General features: G+C 43.4%; 1 protein-coding gene across 1 annotated transcript in view; it reads left to right on the top strand.

Moving 5' to 3' along the window:
- The window catches only part of Tmem132d (transmembrane protein 132D), a 681893-nt gene that overhangs the window by 472894 nt on the left and 190952 nt on the right, over positions 1-18047 (top strand). The window lies entirely within an intron of this gene.

Here is an 18047-nt window from a genome sequence, read left to right as displayed (position 1 = left end):
CCCATGATGGCCTATACTCTCCCATATCAGTCATTAATCAAGAAGATGCCTCTCAGATATAGGCTAAGATTTTTCACAACATACTTTAATAACTGTTCTTAAACACTTCAACCTCCCTTTTAGCCCACTGTCCAAAGGTAGGGGAGAAAGATGGTTAACAGGACAAAGAGGATGTGGACCTGTTTAGAAGTCATTCTTTGGGAACAATTCCAATCTTTGTTGTCAGGATATCAGCAGTCCAGTCTAGAACATCAAACACGAATCAGTAGTGGCAGTCCAGTTTGGTTGGCAAACACCAAACATGAATCTATAGCAGTGGCTCAATCCAGAAGGAGCTGTGAAGCTCTGCCAAATTGGCATGGGTCCATAGAAGCTGCAAGAATCAGCCGTAATACCATGAGAAGTTCTTTGGTGAGTTACTCTCTACAAAGTAATGCTAAGCAAAGATCAGTGAAGACCAGCGAAGCATAGCAAGGCAAACCAATGCAAGAGCATCCATTGGGTTCTACTTATACTCTTTCCAAACATCACATGCCTTCTCAAGTGTCTACCCTAGCAAAACATCCTCTCACATGTCTGCCACAGCAAAGCATCCTCTCACATGTCTGCTTCAGCAACACATCCTCTTCCGGCTTCCAGAAAAACATTAAATGACACAAGTGAGTCTCCAAAGAAACCAGAAATTTCCACTTAAACTCAGACATGCCCACAGGCCAATCTGATGTATGCATTTTCTCAGCAGAGATTCCCTCTTCTCTTAGGATCTATCTTGAATTGAGTTGACAAAAAAAAAAAAAATTAAACTAAATTAAACTGAACTAACCAGTATATCATACAGACACATGTTATGTGGTCCTCAAGTGCATCTTCTTTGGAGGGTAGATGAAAGTCGCAGCCAGTAGCTAGTTGTGAGAATAAAACAATCACTGGTCCTGAGGCTGGAGCTCATGGCAGAGTGCTTGCCTGGCATGTGCCAGAACTGGTTTTAATCTCTAGCCCAACAAAACTCAAGCTAAATAAATAAAAAAATAATAATAATAACTCATGGGTCCATACAGGAACTTCAGCCTCTTACAGACATATAATAAGCACTAGCTACTATTATGATTATTTTGTTACTGACAGCAAGATTCAAAGGGCATTCCACAGCAAGGCTGTAAGTTCTTAAGGAAAGGGCTTGTTCACCGCCCTGTACTTCTCAATCTGAAAAGCCAGGCTGCAGGCAGCCAGCATTGATCCTTGAACTAACTAGATTACATTAAATAGATTCAAATACTGTGGCTCTGATGGTGAGTCCCCAGCAGTCTCTCTAAGAGGCCATCTCTGGGTCCAAGAGGGAGGAGGAGGGAGGAGGGAGTTCTGAGCTCTGACTCCCCACTGTCTCATAGCTGGGGCATTTTGCTGTCCACATTTGTTAGTTGATAAAATAATACTTTACTTGGGGAGTGTTACCACTATGAAATGGCTTCACATCTGCTAATTGGTATGTTCACTGATGGCTATCTGGTGGGGAAACAGATCTCTGGACCAGGATGAGGGTTTGAAGTTAGAGCTGTGCATGCCAGAATGGAGCTAGAAGAGTTGGAGTCTGATGCTGTAAGAAACCACTGCTTGGAGGTCCATGGGGAGTTGCATAGGCTTACTTGTTTCTTCAGAAATGTTTTGGCTACATTTATAAAAATAATTGTGGGGCAAGGGGAAGGGTAGGGTCTGTTCTCTGTTCTACAAAAGACCTTGTCACACTAGTCTTCTGGACTTGGGGTCTGCTCTATTTACTCTCTTTGTGTACCCAGCTTGTCTAGTAGCTCAATGGCTTGGGTATTCCATTCAGAGGCTGACTGTGCATGAACATATTATTTATCCCTGTGACCCCAAATTAATAACAATCATGTTGGAGCTGGAGGGATTGTTCAGCCATTAGCAGTGCATAGCACTCCTACAGAGACATGGAGTTCAGTTCCCAACACCCACCAGGGTCTCAACTGTCTTAATTCTGTAAAAATCATGTCTACCTTGCATCCAAAAGACTGAGGGACAGGGTCAGGTGTGACCTTTACTGAGTATAACACGTTGTATCCATCTTCTAAGTCAAGAACTTGCCTATGTGACAAGGGAAGCTAAGGAGTGTGAAGTTCCTTCCCAGAAGATGTCTGCCTGGGCAGGGGGACATAACACTGAAAGGTATAAGGAATGCCTAAGGCTGCCCCTTATCTGATCACGCAGGTGAAATATCCCAGTGGAGGAAAAGCAGACAGCTGAGATACATACTCCTAATAGGTGCTCAGACATTATTCTGCACTAGAAATAGGAGTGGAAGAAAGCAATAAACTATGTGTTGAAAAAAATCCCTAACATAACTCTACAACACTACAAAGATGTTTTCTCTTATAAAATATATAATGGCCTGCGTCTTGATATAGAAATCTTTGCACGTATCTCTCATCGATCCCTTGAGGTAAACTTTTAGAAATAAATTTTAATTCAAGGATGTGAGTCAGAGGATATGTAATTTTGTAATACATTTTTGTAATGTCTGTAGAATTGCCTTCGGGAAGTTTTAACTAATTTACAATTCTACCTGCTGTGTGTAAAGATACCCATTTCCCTGTAACTTTGCCAACAGAGAATATTAATTTCTTTAAAAATAGACAATTTATTAAGCAAACATCTTATCTCAGTGTTTCCTTAATGTGTCCTACTTGGGTAACATTTTTTATTTCATAATTAAATATTTGTCCTTTGCCCATTTTATTGTCCTACAGAAAATTCAACTTCTTATTTTTTTCTAAAGCTAAATAGTTGTACAAAGTGGGGAAATCACATTTTAAAGTATAGGGCTTGCTGGCATTAGCTATTCCTACATTTTAGTTTAACAGACCCTGAGTACAATTCCTTTTTCTCCTGCTGTGTATTAGTCTATCCATATTTTGGTTGATGTGTCACATGGATTCTTCCCCAATTTGCTCTTTGCCTCCTAATTTCACACATTAGGGGGTGGTGCAGAGGATTTTGTATATATATCCTGGGATGGAACCCTTGGTCTTATATCTGCTAAGCAAGTACTCAGTGTCTGAGCCACACTCCAGCCCCTCCCTGGGGGATTCTAGGCAGGGGCTCTACCACTGAGCCACACCCCCAGCCCCTCCCTGGGGGATTCTAGGCAGGGGCTCTACCACTGAGCCACGCCCCCAGCCCCTCCCTGGGGGATTCTAGGCAGGGCTCTACCACTGAGCCACGCCCCCAGCCCCTCCCTGGGGGATTCTAGGCAGGGGCTCTAAAGCTGAGCTATGCTCCTAGCCCTTGTTTAATTTTTAATGTAGCCAACTCTATCGATCTTCTCCATAATTGAAATCTTTCATCTTCTCCTGATGAATTCTAAGAGGAAAATACACACCTGCTTTATTTGTTCTTATAAAGCCCATGAATAACACAATGCCCAACACAGCACATCCAGAGGAAGAGAGGGAAAAACAAACAAACAAACAAACAAAACATAAAACAAGATGGTGCTGAATGCAGGTGCTACTGTGACAGCATGAAAGCTTAGAGTCTATATAGGGCAAAGGTCACACCCCTGCCCAGAGATCCATGTAGGACAAAGGTCACACCCCTGCCTCTAAGTGGCTCTGTAATTGCACCTTCAGGAAATCTTTAAGCTGAAACAAAGTCTCCCACATGTCCAGGGCTTTGAAAGCTTTTGTGCTCTCTTAATCTGATCATGAATTTCTGTGAGTCTAGTGTTCAAAAACATCATGCTTTGTGGATTGAAGGTGAAGTGTGCCTTCCTCAGTCAGGAGGGAAATTCTTAGAGAAAAGCTCGCTAAACACACGTCTTTCTGTTAAGTGTTTGGTGACCACACAGCAGGGTCTGGCATGAGGCGTGCTGTTTACGTTTCTCAGGAGAGTTGGGAGGCCCCTCTGTGACACACAGCTCCAGGGTGGTGGCGACTTCTCATTGTTGCCTTCTGAGCTTCAGATTAAAGTAAATCTGAGCTTGTTCCAGGCTTCAGCAACAGAGACACATTTCAGGCCTGCATTTCCGTGCTGGAGGGGCCATGGCAGAGCGTCCTTAAAAACTCATTGATAAGTGCTCTTCAAAATTCAACGCACTCTCATTTCCACTCATTTGGGAGAGGCCATTTTGAGGGATGCCATTGTGGGTGATGCTCTCAGCTTGGTACGAGGATAATTTGGGAAGAACGGTTATCCAGCATCTATTTCCTAACTGGGTTCCTGTTTCACTTCTGTCTGAGTTCCACCTCTGAAGTTTTAATGTTGAGCATTTTTGACCTGAGGCTTGAGATATAACTCAACCCAGAGATAAGTCAGAACAGGTAGTCCATCACCTTGACAATAATCAGAAGAGGGCTCTAAGTTTGCTGTGCTGGTGCCTCATGGTAGTTGTAGTAACATGAAGATACAGATATGACTGGCAGCCTTGAAGGTCCAGGGAAAAGGGGTGTTTCAGAGTTTGTGGACTTTATGGAGTTTTAGAGCAAGGAATCAAGAGGGACAGGCACCCTCCATTTGTGAAGTGCAGCTTGGCAACAGGTTCTGACTTCCCCAAATATGTCCTTGTTTCACAGCCCGCCTGCCATGCCACCTGCCATCCACCTGCCATGCCACCTGCTATGCCACCTGTCATGCCACCTGCTATGCCACCTGTCATGCCACCTACCATACTACCTATCATGCCACCTGCCATGCCACCTGCCAGGCCACCTGATATGCTACCTGTCATGCCACCTACCATGCCACCTGCCAGGCCACCTGTCATGCCACCTACTAGGCCACCTCATTGCAAGGGTCTTTCTTGATATTTACACTCAAGAGACTCTTGGTGGATGCTGAAATTTTCTTAAGATTGAAGGACGGCAAGTGAGCCTGGCTTCTGCTGGTCGGATTCTGTAGTCAGCAGCAGGAGAACCTGGGATGCTTTAGGAGGGCCTAAGCATTGCTTTGATGGAGCTTCCTGGTCCTCTGTCCATTAATTCTCTCTCTTAAAAACTTGCCTAAATGCACTGTTTGCATTTCTTGGAATTGCTGGGAGGCTCCTCCACATAGTTCCAGGGTGGTGCATGGCTTCTGGTACACTGTATATTATATCTTAATGCCTTTTTCTCATCAGAAGGATGAAAGAGTGGGGGCAGTGAGTTCCACAAAGCCATAAGTAGGCACCAAGGACCTCTGTCCAACCAGACTACACATGAACTTGACTGAAGAATAAATGCTATATAAAGGTATATAGGTAGACTATATCTATCTATCTTATAAATATTTTATATATTGTTACATCTATATATTTATAATATATAAATATTTGTATAAGTAAATATGTATAGTATCTAATGTATAATATATTTACATAGTATTATATTAATGATATATCTCTAATATATTTACATATACCATTTTATATATTATGTTAATATTTAATATAATATATTTATATAGTATATGTAATAACATGTATGAGTATATGTCTATGTATGTGTGTGCGTGTGTGTGTGTGTGTGTGTGTGTGTGTGTGTGTGTGTGTATATACACGGGCATAGTAACCACAGAGGCCATCAGAGGGCATCTGATCCCTTGGAACAGAGGGTTATGAACCTACACGTGGGTGCTGGGAACTGAATCTTGGTCCTCTAGAAGAGCAGCCAGTGCTCTTAACTGCTGAGCTGTCCCTCCAGCCTCCAGAATGTCAAGGCTGGTTTTCCTTGTATGGATGATTCTTAGGTTATGAGAATGTCACCATCGTCTCTAACACGTGTGTCCTTAGCACACTCCAACATTCCCATCTATGGAGCAAATGAACAAAACCTCACACTTTCTGGACCATGAAATTTTAACTTAGAAACTTTTCAGGAAATGGTTTTTTAAACATTTCACTAAGCCTCCTACATTTCTGTCCTTAAGTGAAGCAAATGTTAAATCAATTGACCCTCTCTTTCCCACCAGAATCCGCAGGAAGTGACTATCTAGGACAGTAGTTCTCAACCTCTGAGTCATGACCCCTTTGGGGGTTAAACAATGCTTTCTAAACAGTTCCCTAAGACCATCAGAAAGCACAGGTATTTACAATATGAATCATAACATTAGCAAAATTATAGCTATGAAGTAGTAATGAAAAGAACGTTATGGTTGGGGGTCACCACCACATGAGGAACTGTATTAAAGGGTCACAGCATTTGGAAGGCTGAGAACCACTGGGCTAGGCCATCCCTCTTTCTGGCTCTTTCCTCCCAGGACTCCCATGACCTTCAGTCCAGGGTCTTCTCTCATTTCTATACCCCATAGAAACATAATGCCCACCCACATAGATACTCAAAAGACTTGTGTAATGCAAGTCCCATGGCCCATCTTGTACATACGGTCTGTAGACCAAACACAGTCATCATTTGGAGCTCAGTCACCATCTCTCAGGAGTTCCAAAATTAGCCTAGGTAGCAAGCCATAGCAATGCCCTGCTGAGATCAGTACTTGGGGAAGAGCCCTAGATTATAGAAGGAAGTTTCCCCCTCTGCCCCTCCCCCCTGGCTCCAATAATGAGAATTCTTTTCATTCAGGGCATAAAAGCAGCTTCTGGGCTCTTTCTGTTTGACTTTCTGTGGTTATTCTTTCCCCATGTCAGCTTGTTAATTAACACGCCAGCGCCCCTCCGCTGTTTCGCTCAGACTATTTGAAAATCCAGTCACCAGGCAGAGCACGCTGCCACGTTCATTTTCATTCTTCTGCCACCAAGTGCAAATTAAGATGCCGCCGTGGCCCTCAAGGAAACTGGTTGCTCTGAGGCACCTTCTTTCTTTTTATGTTTGCTGCAGGACCGCTGTTCCCCAAACAGGACTGGATAATTAGAGCCAGCACTTAACTGCTGCTTGGGTACTAGGTGAGACCTTGCATTCTCTGGAACATACTTTTAACTTGTGGGATTTCCACCATGGCTCAGAGCTTTGGGCTGTTCTTCCTCACATTTCCCACATGGAAAGGGGAATATTTATCAACACCCCCCTTGAACTAATAAACACCCTCCTTTTATACAGATCAACATTCTCCCTGCTATGACCAACATCTTCCCCTTGTATGAATCAATACCCCTTAGCACTGATCAATACCCACCCCTGCATCTTATCATTGACCTCCTCTTTTGCTGGTCAACACCCTAGTGCATTGACCAAGACCTTCTTGCACAAAACAACACTTGCCCCTTGCCCCTCTAGGGGAAATGCAGACTCTATAGAGCCTGCAACTCTGCCCTTAAGATACACAGTGAAGGCACAAAGCCAAGATAGATCCTAGATGGATAGAGTCCAGAGTCTGGGCTCACGACCAGCCCACTATGCTTCACCCATAGTGAGAACAGAGGGGAAGGTGTAGCTCAGTGTAAGAAAGGGCTGTTGGTTAGTGAGAGGAGGATGTTAATCAGGACAAGCGAAGAGTGTTGATAGATGTGGGGTATCAGTCAGTACAAGGAGATGTTGGTTGGTACACAGAAAAAGGTCTTGATGGGTACAGGGAGAAGTGATGCTAAATGCCAGGGGAAAATGTTGATGTATGCAAGAGGATGTTGTTCAGTTTAGAGGGCATGCAGACCAGCACAAGCAGAGATGATTCATAGATGCAGGGTGGGTATTGATCAGTATAAGGGGTGCTGGTTTGGAAAAGGGGAAGATGTTGGTTGCAGCAGAGGGGATGTTGATCTGTAAAAAGGGAGGATGTTGATTTGTTCAAGGGGGTGTTGATAAGTGCACTGTTCAAAGTGATCTCCGGAAATGCAAATTCAGAGAAGCACACATACAACAGGAAACTGAGAAGCCATTTGAAGATGAATTTTTTTTGTTGTTATGCTCAGAGTCACAGCTTTCTTATCATTGCCCTGTGCTGCCTCCAGTGCTCCTTCCTTAACGAACGCCCTCTCCAGAGGTGACTAGAAGTAAGGTGGTTTCTGAACCACAGTGCCTTTGTGGGTGCATCATGCTAAATGAATGCAGGAGGGCTATTGCTACTGCTGGCTGCCGTGCCGTTATTACAGCCCTGATTGTTGTTGTATAACCACATGCGAACAACTGCTCATGATGTGATTCATTTCATAGACACCACAATAGCTCACGCCACTCAGGGGAAATATACAGAGTCCCCACTGAGTGCCAGACATTTGGTGTTGGCCTTAAAGGTATAGAACACTCATTCCACACAGCAGAATCCGGTGGTAAATCAGTCAAGAATACTTGAGCAAGGTGTTTTCAGAACCAACACATACTGCAGAGGAAACTCAGCAGTATACTGTGGAGGAGAAGAGCCAAGTGATTTGGGCACCTGCCCAGGTGATATCTGCACAAGGACACGAAGAGTCCTAGATGCCCATGAAGAAGGAAAAGTAGAAACCATGGCCCAACAATGGCCAGTTGGAGTGTTTTGAATGGCATAAGTCTGATGTAGCTGAGATGGTGAACAGGGGAGACAGTGCCAGGATTTGATGTCAGAGCTGGCAAGAATTGATGGGGGATATAGATCCTTACCAGCTTTGGTGCATGGAGTGGGGTTTCTGGTTCTGGATGCTTGAATCTGATCTGATTTATAGTCTATTGTTTATGTATTGTAGTGTGTGTTTGTATGTGTGTATGTGTGTGTATGTGTGTGTGTGTGTGTGTTTGTATGTGTGTGTGTGTGTGTGATGCATGTATATGTGTGTGCGGGTGTGCACCAGTGTCTTCCTCTCTCTTTCCACCTTATGACTTTGAGACAGTCCTTAATTGAGCCACCACCTCACTATTTCCCCAAGACTAGATGACCGTCATGCTTTCGGGACCTCAGGATCGATGTTGAGGTTATGGAGATCCACAGCCACACCTGGCTTTTTATGTGGGCCCTGGGGATCCAACCTGCGGTCCTTCTTCCTGCACAGCAAGCACTCTTGCCCACTAAACCATCTGCCAGATACTAAGGATCTTTTTGGAATTATCACTCTGAAGGCCATGGTGAGAATATAATTTGGAGAGGAGAGGTCACTGGTTGAAATAGAAATACTACTTTGTCCATACAAGCATGGCAGCTCAGGCAAGGATGATGATGATGGTGGTAATGCTGATGTCACATGGAATGGCTCAGGATGCGTTTCCTATGTAGAGATTCTGGATCTTGCTTAGAGAAGGGACAAGATACTTAATGTAAAGATCATCTGTGAGTCTGGGCTGGATGGTAAAAACGTAATGATTTTTTTTTTATATAATGATATCAGTATTTAGAAGCTTTAGCCATTCAATATGGTAGCCACAGCAATGTCTGGTGACATCAAGTGCTGAATGCTAAAAGGATGGAACTGAACAATGAACTTTTAAAGATTAATGTAAATATGAATGGTTGTGTCTGTTGCTACCATATTAGACAGGGTATCTCTGAAGTTTTGGATTAGGGGATGCGAAGGTGAGGCAGTTAGTTCCTTCTCCATGGTGAGTCTAGTGTTGGTCTTCCTGCTCTGTGCTACACCTCTGGACTTGTACCAGAAAGTCTTGTTGCTCACTAGCATCTTATCAGATGGAAGGTCTTGGTAAGTACTGTAGCTTGTTTTCTGTTTCTGAGTTAAACATCGTAACAAAATGCAATGTGGGAAGGAAAGGGTTCATTTGGCTTATACATGGTCCATCAGTGAGGGAAGCCAAGGTGGGAGCTGATGGAGAGGCCGTGAAGGAACATTGTTTATGTTTATGTAAGCTTGCTTTCCATGCTTTGCTCAATTTGCTTTCTTATAGGATCACTTGCTCAGGGATGACACCACCCGCAGTGGGCTGGACCCTCTCGCATCAATCATCAAACATGAAAATGGCTCCACTAGACTTAACCCATACCATAGGCCACTTGAAGGAAACATTTTATCCATTGTGGTTACCTCTTCCCAAATGACCCTAACGTGTGTCAAGTTGACAAAAGAAAGAAAGAACAGAAAGAAGGCCTTATGGTGGTGACCACCACTTATCACCATGGCTGTGAGCCCTGTCAAGACTGTCAAGTACTCCCAGCCAACTCTTTCAATTAAGCAGTAATATCAGCTGTGGTGTTTGTGACTCCCACCCAAATATCCAGTCATCTCCTGCTATTCACATTGCATCACAGTGCAGAGCTCTAAAGGCACAGTTATGAAATAATTTCTGCCCCTAATGTAGGTATTCAGATAGGTGCAATTTACCTATAAGTTATTTGTTTTATAATTCAGTTAAAATCATATATTGATTTTTAAGTATGTGCATCAGTGGATTGTGGCATAGTTCTCGCTATGGTTCTAATTTCAGAGTAATTAAGTTAAACCTGTTTTATTTCTTGCATAAATGTTTACTGGGGAATCTAGAAAGAGGGCTCGGCAGTTAAGAGCACTTGCTGCTCTCAAAGAGGACCCAAGTCCAGTATTCAGCCCCCATATCATGTGACTCACAACCATCTATAACTCCAGCCCCAGATGATCCAACACCTCTGGCCTCTGTAAGTACCTGTGTGTATACATTCTGACACATGACACCTACACTCTCATGATTAAAAACAAAATTAAAATAGTAAGAAAATGCTCTGTAAAAATGAGTTCAGCTCAAATAGGGTTGACCCAATAGGATTGGTATTGTAGGACTTTTTCCTGGGAGACACAAGAATATCCACTCACCCCCAGGGAGGGGACCAATTACAAACTGAAGAGCAGGTTCCATCCAAGTCCAACTTGGTGAAGTGATAGTTTATTGGGCTTACTTACAAGGCAAGGGTGAGGGGTTACTCACATGAGTAAAGATGACTCAAAGATAGCTGCATAACCAAAAAAAGCCAGTCAATAGTGGCACCAATATATGAAACCTCCATCCATGAGACTCTCACTACTTGACCTGGAGGTAGCTGGGCCAGTCTGTCTTTTCTCCCTAGCGACTATAACTATGTGTGTAACCTTGTGAGCAGTGCCTTGTATGTCTTACTTCACTTACTTCCTAGGCCTTGAATGTTTCCATAATTTTCTGAGTCTTAAAGGGAGTACACCTTCCATTTTCAGGAAATAGCTATGGCAGTTGGTGAATGCACTCTGTGAAGTGGTAGGTAGTTGATGCTTTCCATCTTGCATGCCACAGCAACTCAACCTACATCCATGAGCACCAAAGCTGCCCTAAACCTGGAAGAAAGTGGGTGGGGTTTGAGTTCCAGTAAGGCTATTTATATGCACCAAACATGTAAATCAGTGTAATGTCCACATGTCACAAAATATTTTGCTGCTCGTGATTATTTTTTATAATCACTAAAAATGTCAAAGCCATTCTTAACTGTGTGGCTTACCACCCAGCTTCTGACATCAACACACCAATCTCTGAGCTAATACAGCCCTATCTTATCCATACGTGAGTTTCTCCTTTAGAGGCTGAAAAGGACCCCGAGTGATTCTGCGACTTTTGTCCTCCTTGAATGGAGGTTTCATTACAGTGTAAGAAAGAGGGACGAGTGGAGAGCTTGGCAGGTAAGGGAGATTATTGCCAAGTTTGATGATTGGAGTTTGATCCCCGGAATTCATATAATGGGAGGAGAAAACCGACTCCCAAAAGTTGTCCTCTGACCTTTCCACATGCACCACAGTATGCATTCGCACACCTGCAAATGAATAAATGAAATATATATTTTAAATAAAAAGTGAAGTCTCTGGTAGTGCATGCCTTTAATCCAAATCCTAGTGAAGTAGTTACAGGTCGATCTCTACGACTTTGAGGCCAGCCTAGCCTACATGATGAGTTCCAGGCCAGACAGGGCTACATAGTTGTCTTAAAGTAAAAATCAAAGGGGGGAAAATGAAAGGTTTCTTTCTTTAACTAGAAAAAAATCACCAATGCTATTTTGAGTAAAAGCACTTAACAGCAATGACTGTGGGCGGCTTTGCCATCAATTTCAGCCACGGAGAATTTTCATAGCACTCAGAAAGTCAGGACAGATGTATGTTCTATCTCTCTTTTCCCACATCTTCTCTGTTGACCTGAAGTTTGACAGTTCAGCCTCAAGCTTATTGATGGCCAAACCTTGATACAAAAGTTCCACAAAGAACCACCCCCATCTTTTCAAGGCCCTCAAAAGGCTTTTCCCACAGGCCATTTAGCCATCCTAGCTGCCTTGGTACCCCCTGGTTCCTTGTGTAACTTCATTTTCCACTTTGGTGGTATCCACTGGGCAGGATCAGACTCAGTGATAAAGACCTTTGAATAAATGGGCCTCATGGCAAAAGAGTCAATAGTGATTAGAGAAAGAGACCTGCAAATAGACTCAAGAGCTAATGTGAATGGCTGCAGGTTCTCCATCTGCAGATATAGCCATCTGTCCATGGATCCAATGTTCTGGGGGAAAGCATTATATGTGTATGAAATACAGACAGACTAAAGCATTACATGTGTGCAGAATACAAACAGGCATTCTACGGAGTTGTGCCCCCACATATTGGTGTGTAACTAACTACTGTTCACACAGCACCTGCTATGCAGCATGATACTGGCTACCTGGTGAATTCATTGTCTCCATATGATAAAAAGTGAAAGGCAGGAAAAACATCTCATCCAAAGGCATAAATGTTTATTGGCTCCTCAAGGGCTCCCAGAGCTGAGAAGACCCTGTCTCTAAGGGGTCTGGGCTTTTATCTTGGGGGTTATGTATGCTTTCTTATAATTGCCTTTCTCTCTTCTATGGGTCCTAATGTATCCAAGCAGCCCTTCTGGTGCAGGAGTTTGGTGTCCTGTTTCTGTCCACAAGCACAGGAATAGCTGTTGGTTGGAATTTGTCACTAATTAGTGTGGACCCATGGCCCCTCTGTTTGTGTGTGTGTGTGTGTGTGTGTGTGTGTGTGTGTGTGTTGCAATAGTCAATAAAGAGAATCTTAATGGGAAAAGAGAAACTTAAGACAAAGAAAGGAAAAATAGAGAATGTTCTCCCTCCTCTCTTTGTTTCTCTGTGCCCTGGGGCTGAGGGGGATGGTTTCAGTTGGATATCATAAATAATCATAGAAGAAATTCTCAGAGGGTATGCACAAGCTAGATGTAAATATTGTACCCATTTATAGAAGGGATTTGAGTATCTGTGGATTAGAGCTCCTTGGAGTACCTGGAGAGCCATTCTACATACAAGGGATAGGTTGTAATTTCCAGGTATGACTTGCTAAAAGCAGTGAATGAAATACTTACTATGTAATTGAAGAACCACCCCTAGTGCCCAGGATCTTGGCAGCCGGCACCAGAAGGTGAGGTCATTTTTCAGAACAAATGCATTACACCGAAAGCCTGTGTGCATCCCAGGTGCTCCCACTACCGGCCAGGCCCAACACCATCTCATCTCTATGAAATTCGTATTTTGCAACAATGTCCTTCTTGTTGTAGTGGTAAAGCACCCTAACCTAAGAAACTTCATGGAGAAAGGGTTTACTTTGGCTTATGGTTCAAGGCAGTCAGAGTCCATGGTGTGGAAGACATGGCAATAGGAAGAGAAAACTTGGCGGCAGAAAAAAGAAGCTAGTTGGTCGCATTATATCCACACTCAGGAAGCAGAGAGAGAACAGGAAATGGAGTAAGCCTATGAACCTTCAAATGCTAACTCCAGTGATGTACTTCCTCCAGTAAGGTTCCACTCCTTGTAGAACCTCAGCAAGTGGCGCCACCTACTGTTCAAATACTTGAGCCTGTGGGGGACATGTCTCATTCAAACCATAATGCCTAAACTCAGATTCGAAGTTCCGGAAAACACACACTCAGACACACACACTTACACACATTACTTTCAAAAAGAGAAGAAAAAAAGAAAATCAGGTCTTTGAAGGCAATGTAGAATACATGAGGACCAGCCCCAAATAAGGAAGAACAATGGTTAGCTTTGATATTTTTGACACATAGTAGTTGTCACTCACTGCTCACCAGTCAAAGGCTACAAAGTATATCAGCATACAGACCACCCAGGTTCAAGTTTAAATAGTAAGTGCCATCTGTGATAGTGTGGGCAACCATGTGTTGATCCAAAAGTGAAAATGTTTTGAATCAATTTCAAAATATTTTGAAACCGGTGCATGTATATATTTGTCAAATGTGTCACATTGTGAGGGCAAAACATCAGACTCATATTTATCAACTGGTTTAGTCATGTTGGCCTTTGTAATTTTTTTCTTTCACACAACATTTTCCAATAAGTGTAATTTTATTGGTAGGTGCTATGAACACTGAACATTTCAAGGGATGCTGAAGTCTGAGTTTGAATATATTTGTGCAAGCAAAGGCTAGTTAGATAACATTTGGGCAAACTTTTTATTAGCTTTTGTTTGGAAGTTGGTGGTGGTAACATTCCAGCTTATGAGAATTGAGGAAAATAACAACTGTGTATTTTTACAAGTCATTTAGAGTGAATGGCTACAACATTGTATTCCTCTAACAGAAGCAACTTAAGAGAGAAGGGTTTATTTTAGCTCAGGGTCTCACCAGTGTTTCATTCCACTATTGTGAGCATGACTGGTGTGCAGCTAAGAGTTGGAGGTGGGAATTCCTTACCTAGTAACAGAATCAGGAGGTACAAAGTGTCTGGCAGAGCCACAGGAGGGCTAACCTTCCAAGACCCACCCCATAGAGACTCACTTTCACCTTCCAGGCTCCAACCCTGAAAAGCTCCAGTCTTCAATATAGAAAAACAAGCTGGGAGCCCCCTGGAGAGTTTTTTTTTTTTTTTTGGAGTTATCTGAGAAATTTACCCTAAGAAAAATAGTGGTACATCATTTAAAAAATGCCCATTCGCCTCTGCAAGGTGTCTTGGTTATGTCCGCCCTGTTCCCTCCCTCTGTCTCTCCCTGGCTTCCTTCCTCTATCACATCTCCCATCTCCTTAAGGCAATTCCCATTTCCCTTTAAAGAAGTGACCATGGATATGGACCTACAAGTTAATTCTTCTCACCACTACAGGGTGGGAAGGACCCCCTTCTTCCCCTTCTGATCCCCATCCTCTCTTTCCAGCTTGAAGTCTAAAGACTTTGTTTTTATACTCATCAGACCTCAGGTGTCAGCTGCTGCACCTTAAGAATGCTGTAGGCAGGAGCCACTTCAATATACTTACACAGAGAGTTGAACTCATGCCTGATGAGGTGATGTCTCCACAGGGAGCCAGGCTCCATGTGGTGGTAGGTGTCTAATATGCTCAGTTAAGTTCTCTGGATTCCACTCTACCATTGCTTAAACTCCTTTCCCAATCTAAGAAGCATTTTTAGCCCACTGATGGCTTGGTCATCTCTTAAAGAACAACCCTGCTCCAGCTATGGCATAGAGTCCAACCCATCAATCAGTTTATGACAAGCCAGGCTGCGCTCATAATTACTAACAAAGACCCCTGACTAGTCAAGGGGCAGGTCTCCTGGGCTCATTTCACCAAATGGGATGAGATCACAAGCCAGCTAGAATGAACTCTTAGGTTTTCCAGGCAGTTGGCTACCTGAGGAAAGGCTGGCCGCTGATACAGAGGGTTGGATAATGGCCTGGAAAATCCCCTAGAGTGAAACAAACTGTGTGACTGTAAAACAAAGGCTTAGGTGAAGGAGTCAACTGCTTGCCTTTTTATGTGCTTATGGTGGTTTGAATTTGCTTGCCCCGGGGAGGTGTCACCTTGTTGGAGTAGGTGTGGCCTTGTTGATGCAAGTGTGTCACTGTGAGGGTGGACTTTGTGACCCTCTTCCTAGCTGTCTAGGAGACAAGTCTGCTTCTGGCTTCCTTTCAATGAAGCTATAGTTCTTCATGGAGATCTCAGCATCTCCAGCACCATGTCTGCCTGCCTGGGTGCAGCCATGTTTCCTGCCTTGACGATAATGGACTGAATCTCTGAATGCGTAAGCCAGCTCCAATCAAATGTTGTCTTTTATAAGACATGGTGTCTTCACAGCAATGGAAACCCTAACTAAGATAGCACTTAACAATCTCAACACCTTCAAATGAAAACGAATTAAAAAAAAAAAGTAAACCACTTCCTATAGCAAAGATGCTTCGAGGAACTGAGATAATAGAGACATAGTGAAGAGCGAGCCCTCCCGCCACTCCTCATTAGCAAAGCAAGCATTTGTAGCCATAGCACAATATTCTCACCTTTAACCCTCCCAGCCACTATGATGTGACCACAGGTGAGACAGATACGTCCATCCCGTGAAACTGGCTGTCAACAGCTAAATTAGAGTTGGGATGGTGATATTAAATGGTGAAGACTGCTCTCAGACTGGAGTTAACGCTCTGAAATGTATTTATGTGTAACCTGTGACCTTCCCATCAGAAGGGATTTACCAAACATGTACTGGGCTGATCTAAACATCTCCTTCAATCGAAGCCCTAATGACTTCTAATCACATCTTCCCCCACCATCACCCTAGATTTCAGAATCAATTCCATTTTACTTTGGCTCACCTCTTACCTTCTTGCCAGCTTGTTAATGCTTCTGATGAGGGATGTTTCTCATCTGTCTGGTTTTCTGTTTGGATGCCATGAAAGGAGCTGGGTTGGTGATCCCCAGTGCCCATGTGAATAGCTGTGTGTGTACTGTTCAATGGAATGACCCTGACTGCCAGGGAACTTTATGACTCCATCAGAAAAGAGCGCCTGGGCAGAGTGCATGCCACATATGCGTGAAGACCTGAGTTTAGACCCTCAGCATCTACATAAAAAGCCAGGCATGTCTGAAATCCTAGTGTCAGGGAGGCAGAGACATCAAATCCTTGATATTCATGTCAGGGTAGCCTGGCTTCATGAGTAAGTTCCAGGTCCCTGCACACATGTGCATGTGGATTCACCTGCATGCATGCGCACACAAAGATGACAAGATGGGGAAGTTAATACTCTTGGTTTAGTAATAGCAAAACCATGTGAAACATGAGCTGGAGTCGGGAGGAGAGATCCTTCAGACCACATGACAGCTGGACTCTAAAATATCAGAGTGCTGCCCTATGGGAAGATACCCAGGAGCCACCCCTTGTGGGAAATGGCAGGCACCTTTCCAAGACACAGTTCACAGATCTCAGTTTATCCTAAACCTTCCACCAGCAAACGAGAGAGAGAGAGAGAGAGAGAGAGAGAGAGAGAGAGAGAGAGAGAGAGAGAGAGAGAATATGAATTACCTCCTTGTGGTACACTGTAGGTGCAATTCCCAGTGCTGAAAGAAATAAAGAAAGAAGACATGGAAATAAGTGAAAATTTTTATACTTTAGACATAAGCCTGAGCACAAGGATGGCACTTATGACCTTTGCCTTTCTAGAACATTCCATCCTTGGTGCTGGTGGGGCATTGAGGAATCTCAGCAGGTGCTTGTTTCCAACCTAGACGACTGGAGTGCAGTCTAGTTCAGAACCCACATGGTAGTCAGAGAGAACCAACTCCTTCAGGTCGTCCTCTGACCTCTCTCTGTGCACTGTGGGTCATGTAGCCCAACCCCAACACATAAAAATTAATAATTTGATTTGTTTGTTTGTTTTTTAGTCCAAGGGAGTAGGCCGGAGAGATGATTCAGCATTTAAGAATCTTTGTTATTCTTAAAGGTTCCTAGCACCCACATCAGGCCACCTACAGCCACCTGTAACTCCCGTTCCTTGTGATCTAGTGCCCTCTCCTGGGATCTACAGGAACTGCATACACATGACATACATACCCTCAGACACATAAATAAAACTAAAACCTTTAAGAAAAGTCTATCCTTTGTTTAAAGGAATTCCTTTTGTCGTAATGAAATTATAACAAACTGGAAAAGGTGTTAGTTTATCAAATAAGCTGAAGAGAGTCTTAACAAGGACAAGACATGCTTTGCACCATGATCACTTTTATATGGAAAAATTGAGGTTCCTGGAGAAGAGCTACTGAATATCACATGGTAGAAAGAGCCTACTGGACTCCCAGACTGATACTTTTCAACCATCAAGACAATGATGTATATGTGCACCCGCAGAACCCGCACACCCCTCGTCACACATGCATGATACAGCATGTCTGTGCACCTCAGGAGGACCAAGCTGCAGAAGACTAGTTCCACCTTTGGGTGATGGTGAGTGTCTGGATATA

The sequence above is a fragment of the Mus caroli genome, unplaced genomic scaffold, assembly GCF_978045245.1.
Source record: "Mus caroli unplaced genomic scaffold, Mus_caroli_1 scaffold_4, whole genome shotgun sequence".
NCBI lineage: Eukaryota > Metazoa > Chordata > Mammalia > Rodentia > Muridae > Mus > Mus caroli.
This window is presented reverse-complemented; position numbering and strand designations above follow the sequence as displayed.